The sequence below is a fragment of the Vespa mandarinia genome, chromosome 17, assembly GCF_050613455.1.
Source record: "Vespa mandarinia isolate Hongniang chromosome 17, ASM5061345v1, whole genome shotgun sequence".
Taxonomy (NCBI): Eukaryota; Metazoa; Arthropoda; class Insecta; order Hymenoptera; family Vespidae; genus Vespa; species Vespa mandarinia.
Genome location: NC_140826.1, coordinates 1,415,405 through 1,424,070, shown reverse-complemented (window position 1 = coordinate 1,424,070; position 8,666 = coordinate 1,415,405). Strand labels below are relative to the sequence as shown.

Genomic DNA, 8,666 nt, shown 5'->3' with positions numbered 1-8,666 from the left:
ATAATTACTTTCGAATTAATCTTCATAATTAATTCCCGTAAGTACATTGATTTGGTGACGAATAAAAAGTGACGAATAAAAAGTGACGAATAAAACAAATATCACGTTATTCTTGAAAATGATTAAAAGCGTCGATCATTCGTACGTGTCAATTGATCATTTTTTATTTCTCCTTCAGATAAAGGAGAGAAAAAAGAAAAAAGGAAAAAGAAAAAGAAAAGAACGTGAATCCCTTCTAAGAATAAGGCCTATTATTTTCTTATTCTGCGAAAAGGAAGACAGGCAGTATGGGTTTTATCTCAATCATTAACATAATTCTCATATGCATAATTTTTGCAACGATCACGTTACGAGGCACTGCCGTCAATAATAACTTCACTGGGAGACTGAGATCCTATACGCCACAAATAATTACGGCACCACCGAAATCATGTCCATCTGGAGAAAAACATGATTCCGCTGGTGTATGTCGGAAAATAATATAACGATATAAATTTTCGAATCGTTCGTAAAAAAAAAAAAAAAAAAATAATTAATTTTATATCATTCTATATACTATTTTTATTTAATATCTTAACTTTTTGTTCGTTAATAATATTTTGAAAAATATATTAAACTTTTTATCCTTGTACAATATAGTTTTCTTTTAATTGGAATTAGAATATTTTTCTTATGAATGGTTTTCCTTTTTTTCTTTTCTTTTTTTTTTTGTTTTTTCTTTTTTTTTCCTTTGATTTCACGAAGTTTAATATGTTAAATAGTTAATTAAATACCACAGGCGAAATAAATACTTCATTTACGAATAAGGATATACATAAGTATGTACGTGTAATCTTTATAATAGTAATAATATTAATGTCGAAGAAATAATTATTTTTATTTCAATGAAAATTCATTTTATTGAAATCATTTTATTTCAAATAAAATGATTGATTTCGTATAAATAAACAATTGAAAAATATTCGCTATAATATTTTTGTAATCAAGCCACGTATCTCTTTTCCTTTCTTTTTCTTTTCCTTTTCTTTTATTTTTCCTTTTTCATCGAACAATCAAAAAAAAAAAAAAAAGACACATTCGAATTAACTCGTCATCTATCGATTGAGAATTTATTAAAAAGAGAAACCGAATGATGCCGAGTGTCCAAACGTAAACGAAACAGACTTGAGTGTGTGTGTGTGTGTGTGTGTGTGTATGCATGCCGAAGGAGAACTTCTTTTATGTATGTATATATTCGTTACATATTTGAAAATAAATGACGAATAATTCGATACATTTTTTTTTCTCGTTATCTTCTTGATTTCTTTTTCTTTTTTATTTTTTTTTTTTGCAGATTTGTCATTTTCAAAACGAGAAACATTTATCCTTAAAATTTCATGATTATTTATTTATTAAGACTATTTCGAAGATACGAAAATAAAAATTACGAGAGAAATAGAAAAAAAAACAAAAAAAAAAACATAAATATTTATTCACGATCGTTAAAATTCTACGTTTAATTTTATTCCGCCTATAGTCGTTTCTCTGAACGATTAGAAAATTGCATCTTTAAATGGTATTCTCAAATATAGTGGGGTAAAGTTGCTATAAAAGGATCCTGTTGGATGATACAACAGATAGATCTCTTCGAGGATTTGCCAAGTATTTATTAACGTTCAACGAATATGAAATCTTTAGTTCTTTATTTCGTCACAATTTTATTAGTGACGTCACCGTTTTTAACAATTGCTCATCCATTGGGTATCAAGGGTGGTGAATTACTTAATATATCGAATAATGGAACCTCAGTTAAGTTGCCTGAAATTGATTTGATTGAAGTAGGAAATTTACCAGGTGACTTACTCAAACGTAAGTTTAATTATAGATAAGAATTATATTAATTAAAGTAAACACGATATTTATATTAATTGAATCACTCTCTTTCTCTCTCTTTTTCTCTTTCTCTGATGATATATTTTTATTGATAATGATAGTACCTGGTACATTGGTCGGTGAATCGGATACGAAGTCTCCGTTAATAAAGCCTGCCAAGACAGAATGAGAAAGAAAAATCGATCATTAATCCCTTAGGTAATTATAATCTCTTATAAGATAAATCAATCAATGCTATTTCGTTAATTCGTGAATATTTTCTTTCTGTTTCTTTTTTTTTTCTTTTTTTGTTTGTTTTTTCTTTTGTTATTTTATTTTATTTTTTTATTTTATTTTTTTATTTTATTTTAAAGGTTCGCCGAAAATCGTCACGGAAGAGGAAAATGGCACACGTTTGTTTCATTTGAAATCGTTGATTTAATTTTCTTAAAAAAAAAAAAAAAAAAAAAAAAAAATATTTGCTCGAAATAATGATAAATTCTTTAATACATTTGTTTGTTTGTTTCTTTTTTTTTTTGTGAAATAAAAATACATATGAATATTTGCAAATAAATACGTTCAAGTTAATATGTAATGTTGATCGAAATTTTGTTATCCTGAAAGATATTCCTAAAATTAATTTACATTTTCTAAAGTTTAATATTACAATTATCGACTTTTTTTTTTCTTCTTCTAAATAACATTGTTCATGAGAATGCATATACTAATCTCGAATTATTCAAGTCATTTCAAATGCAAGGAAATATGTTTCGAGTTGCTCGTAGGAGAAGCTACGGCGTAATATAATATATACATTAAAATAATATACATTATAATAATATATATTTTAATAAAAATCATAATACAAGTTTGTTTCCACGTTATCTATGAGATAGAACTACCAGTACTACTTTTTTCTTTTCTTTTCTTTCTTTTTTTTTTTTTTTTTTTTTTTGTTTCTTTTGCTTTTTGGATGTTTCCTCCGTTTGACCATAACAATTTTATTAATATCATTATTATTACTACTAAAATAATTAATAAGATCAACGAGTATAAGAAGAACATATATTTAATTATCGTAAACATAATTTACATCTTATATTACATATGTAGATGATGATTCATACGATAATAAAATATTTATATTTAAAAGAGAATATATTTAAATAAGAACAAACTATAACATGAATTAAACTAATATTGTCTAATCTAATTCTAAATTAAATCAAAAAAAGAAAAGTATCTATTATAGCAAAAATATCAATTTCTATCAGTTTTAAGTGAATTTCATATTTTGATAAAATTTTTCTTCGCGAAATCTCAAAAAATCGTATCTTTGATAATTTAAACGATTGAGAGATCAATCCACGATATTTAATATTAATTAGATACGATGACAAATACGAAACTTTTCTTGTTTTTATTTACATTGAAGTTACGATCGTATATCATTAGCTCGTAACAATTATTTATTTCATCCATTATTTATTATTTGTAGCGATTTGATTTTGATTCTCAATAATTTCTCTTGTTAATTTTTTGGGAAAAATTGTTTAACCTGCATAAAAATTTAATCTTATAATATCCATTAAAAAAAAAAAAAATAAATAAATAAATAAATAAATAAAAACGAAAATCCGCTAATTAGTTATTTATATCGACGTCGTCATTCTCTAAAAAAATCAATATAATAAATATCTATCGTATTTCAAATGGTTACAATATCATCGGCCGATATACGTATTCACTTTATTTCTAAATTTTGAATATCAACGAAATGATTTTTAGAAAATAATTATCGTTAAATCAATTAATTATAAATAAAAAAATTATCGATAAATGATCAATAAGATGATATCCTTATGACTACCATTCTAAACGTTTCAAATATTTATGTTTCAACATCGACTTTATTATTACAATGTATAATATACATTATGTATATAATATTTAATTATATTTTTATTATTATCATTATAATTATTATTATGATTATGATTATGACTATTATTATTATTATTATTATTATTATTATTATTATTATTATTATTATTATTATTATTATTATTATTATTATTATTAATAGTAATAGTAATAGCAGTAGTAGTAGTAGTAACAGGTGTAATAATATAGAGTGGATTAAAAAATACGAAAACACGAAAAAAACAGAAAAAAAAGAAAACAAACAAGTAAAAAAAAAATACAAAATGTTCTTTCGATTTTTATTAAAATAACATTTAATATACAACATAAACAATATTCGCTAATCGTTATTTCGAACAAAACACTATCGACGAGATCGTATTTATTATTATTTTTTTTTTCTTTTTTAACATTTTTTATACCAAATTTCTATAATATACTTATTATTTTATACGTATCAATAATAACTATTATTCATCGTACGCTTGTTTTATCGTAAAAAACAAATGTTTATCGCTTTATAGAAATGAAAACATTCGTTTTTGTTGTACGAATATGTGACGTCGTCGTTTGAACATATTATCTTGAAGATTAGTTTAATTACGAATTCAATCATTTTTCTTTCATCGAGAGATTTACTTTCGTCAACTCGCAACAAAGTAAGTTGCTGAATTATATATTTTATTTTTTTTTTATATGTGTGTGTGAAAATGTAATTTTGCTTTCGTTCAGAAATGAATACTATGTAAACTTTCTATATTTTTAATCAAATATATATTTATTTATTTATTTATTTGTTTATTTATATTTTTTTAATGCACACACACACACACACACACATATATATATATATATAAACATTTTATTCCTATTTAATTAATCTTTCCTTTTTTATTTTTATTTTAATTAAAAAAATCTTATTTCAATCAATCAAAGAATTTTATTTAATTATATAATTCAATTTAATTGAAAAATCTTAAGAAATTTGATTAAGACGATTTAAATATAATTATTAACAAATCGATCAAGCGTTCAAATAATTTCAATAATAATTTTCATTGTTATCTAGAATCAGATTATGTATCGATCGATCGATCGATTAATCAATCAATCCGTTTTCTTTTCTCTTTTTTAATGAAAAACTTTCCTCATTCACACGATTCTAATATTATTATTATTATTATCATTATTATTAAGAAAACGTTAGACTCTCGTATAACTTTCGTTGACAAATTTCAAATGGCTTATCTCGGATCGGACAAAGGACCGATCGACAATACGCGTTAGATTCCAAAAATATAAAAATAAAATTAAAAAAAAAATAAAAAGAAAGACAGAAAAGAAAATCATTAGAAAGAACGTAGAAGAATCCTCTTAAGCGAATGATACATTGCTACGATTTAAAACCAAGTATTTTCATTGATGAAATACGCGTGAACGATTAGTTACTAACATATATACATACACACACACACACACACACACACACATAGACACACAGAGTTATATATATATTCGTTTTAATAAGAAATAATATTAGTACACAATGTTAAAACATATATATAAACGTCGAAGTGTCCAGACGTCGGGGAATTCAAAATTTATGAACAATAAAGAAGAAAAAAAAAAAAAAGGAAGAAGAAAAAATCTATGACAAAAACCAGTTTTATCGAGGAAGGAACATTTATTTACTACTTCGTACTTCGAGGAATTTCGTGATTCGTCGATATCGCATAATAATCGGTCTGAGAAATATTCTTCAATGCCTTAGAACCTAAGACAACGCTGTGTATAATGACGTAATCATGAAAATAACTTCTCTAGTTCTATAAATACGAACACTGAAACGTGCGAAGCACCAGATCGTTTTTATTTCTCAACGACAGGAACAACAATATCGATCTTCAGATTGGATTATTACTTTTTTATCAACTTAATTTTATCATAATGTAAGTAATAAGTGCCTAAGGAAATTATTATATAAATTGTTGAATATATATATATATATATATATGTGTTCGAATAATTTGAATGAAATTTTTTTTTCTTCTTTTTTTATGTCCTTTAGATTAAAAAGGAAAAAGAAAAGAAAAGAATAAATAAAAAAGAAAGAGAAATTAATAAGAAGAAATAAGAACGAAACACAAAAAAAAAAAAAAAAAAAAAAGGAGAAAAATCGCAAAAATCTTTTCCAAGGAACAAAAATTATTATTTTGTGCGTCGCGTACGCTAAAAATCGATATGCGTTTCTTCATGATCATTAGCATGATTTTCGTGTGCATCATTATTGATATGATAACGGCACAAACTACGGAAGCTAATAATGTGCCTAAGAATACGACATCATATCGATATAGAGGACACGGAGGAGGACATGCAGCTAAACCTAACATAATTCATGGACGAACTATACCCTGTCCATCTGGACAGCAACATGATTCGAACGGTAAATGTCGTACCTCAGTATAATTTTTCGATAAATCGATTTATATACATTGACATTGACTCGTATTTTCAATTAAATATAAGTTAAAATTAATTAGAATCGATTTAAGAATGTAAGATAGAATCCACGTATATTCTTTTTTTTTTACCAAAGTTGAAAAGTTTTAAATAGATTAGATAAAGTTAGATATTTAGATACTATTAGGGATATAAATAAATCAATTTATTGTACATATTTATGCCGGACTATAACATATATTTGTAAAACTATGTATATAAATATATTGCGTTTATGTTAGTAATAATCATTTCGTAAGAAAATAATTTTCTTTTATACTTATACAATATTACGCATTATCCGAGCTAATAACTGTTATTATAAATTGAATTATGGATTAGATTATAATGAAATAATTCAATTTAAATGAATAAACGATTTAAAAAAATATATCAATGTTCGTATTATCGAGTGTATTTTTTGTTTTGTTTCTTTTTTGTTTTTCCTCTTAACAACAAATCAAAAATAATTCTAATTAGTGCATTGACTATCGATCGAATAATAAAAGAAACACTGGAGAATGTTATCGTAGACTTAATAAACATATCTGTCTGTATATGTGTTTATCGTAGGTAAACATATTTTTATGTATGTATTCATTACGTTACTATTAGTTTTGATATGGAAATAAAAGATGAATGATAATGCATTTTTCCTTTTGCTGTCTTTTTCTTCTTTTTCTTTTCCTTTTGTTTTTCTTTTTTTTCATACAACTTTTATTTCGTAGAAGACAAGTATTTCTTTAGAAAATTTCACGATAATTTGATGAATCAGAAACAAAAATTATCAAAAAAAAAAAAAATAAGTAAAAGAAAAAAAATTATTAACTCGATTCTTTTTTTTTTTGATCTCTCGTTTAAAAATAAAATAAAAAATGAGAATACTTTAATTACACGGATTTAAAAGATCATAATAAACGTGTTGTCTAGTTTCACATAGCCTGCAGGCTTTCTCTTCACGGATAGGAATTTGCATCTCTTACCGATGTTGCAATAAATATATCTGAAAGGAAGTCTTGTATGCATCTTGAAGAAATTTCATTAATTCACGAAAAATAAAAAATAAAAATAGTCTTTCGTTCTATCTCTCGAAGGATTCTCGATAACAAGTATCCTAAACTCTACTATGATTTAAAAAAAAAAAAAAAAAAAAAAAAAAGAAAAAAAGAAAAAAAAGAAGGACGCAAGATTTGATCGAATCTCATTTCGTTCGTAAAATATTGTAAACGAACGAAATAATTTTTTTTCTTTATCGTTAATAATTTGATCGAACGTATGATTGATATCAAACTCATGCACGTTTACGAAAAACATCTGTAGTATTATTTTCAAAACATTCATCGATGCGAATTTTTTTCCTAAGTGCTTATCATCAAAATTTCATCAGTTGACCAAAGGACTCTTTGATAAGAGAAATTCAATCTAAAAATCATGTTTAATTGATTAACGTCGACATTCTCATATCTCGTCAAATATATATATATATAGGACACCCATTATGTTACTATTTGTGCAATCTTTGACTTTTGTCGAGCTCTTATCGAAATCTCATAAATTAAATGACTTCATGACAACATAGTGACACCTGAATGATCAAAGAATTCATTAGAAAAAATATCAAACGACGTGACGAAATGTTTTCCACGAATACAACTAATTATTAGTCGAAAGATGTTGTTATATATGATAGCCATTTTGACGGTCAATCGATTAATTCATCCATACACGGATTATCATGTGTTTAGGATTATAAAGATTATAAAGATTACAAGGTCGTACACCTGTAGAATTACAAAATCTTATTGTAAAAAGATCTATTTTCATTCAATGAAAGAAAAACATGTAAAGATTTATCGTTTCTATTTAATCTTCGATGAAAACAACATCACCTTCGATGAAAACAATTTCTTCGTTACAGTCGTATTTTTATCAATGACAATGATATCAATTCTAACAAATCATTGTCCATCAAGAGCGAATAATTATTGAATCTATCTAACAATGAAAATAAAATATATATATATATATATGAAATTGATTTATCCGAAACGGCAAGTCTATCTAAATGTATTTATTTAAAGTAAATGAAAATCATAAACCATAATTATATTAATTAAAGCGTATAAAATATTTTATGATCTATTAATTAAATCTGATATTCGATTATTTATCGTATAATTATATCTATCATTTTATTGACTACGTCATATCTAATAACTTAGAAACAAATAGTAATAGAATTTTCCGTAGGATATAATATTAAAGCATATGTTTAATAAAGTGATAATCGAAAAAAAATCGATCGTTATTTTTTTTTTTATAATAACTATAATTACGTATAGTAAGTATAATTATCAAGTAAAAAATGAAAAAAAAAAAAAATGGTAACA

General features: G+C 24.5%; 2 long non-coding RNA genes across 2 annotated transcripts; both read left to right on the top strand.

Annotated features, from left to right (window-relative positions):
- Nucleotides 1-1,604: 1,604 nt before the first annotated feature.
- On the top strand, nt 1,605-2,441 carry LOC146872452 (uncharacterized). The gene is made up of 3 exons (XR_014983140.1): nt 1,605-1,848; nt 1,974-2,070; nt 2,226-2,441. It is a non-coding gene; the product is annotated as an uncharacterized LOC146872452 (long non-coding RNA).
- A 3,173-nt stretch (nt 2,442-5,614) lies between these two features.
- Nucleotides 5,615-6,611, top strand: LOC146872451 (uncharacterized). The gene is made up of 2 exons (XR_014983139.1): nt 5,615-5,723; nt 5,843-6,611. It is a non-coding gene; the product is annotated as an uncharacterized LOC146872451 (long non-coding RNA).
- The last annotated feature ends 2,055 nt before the right edge of the window (nt 6,612-8,666 follow it).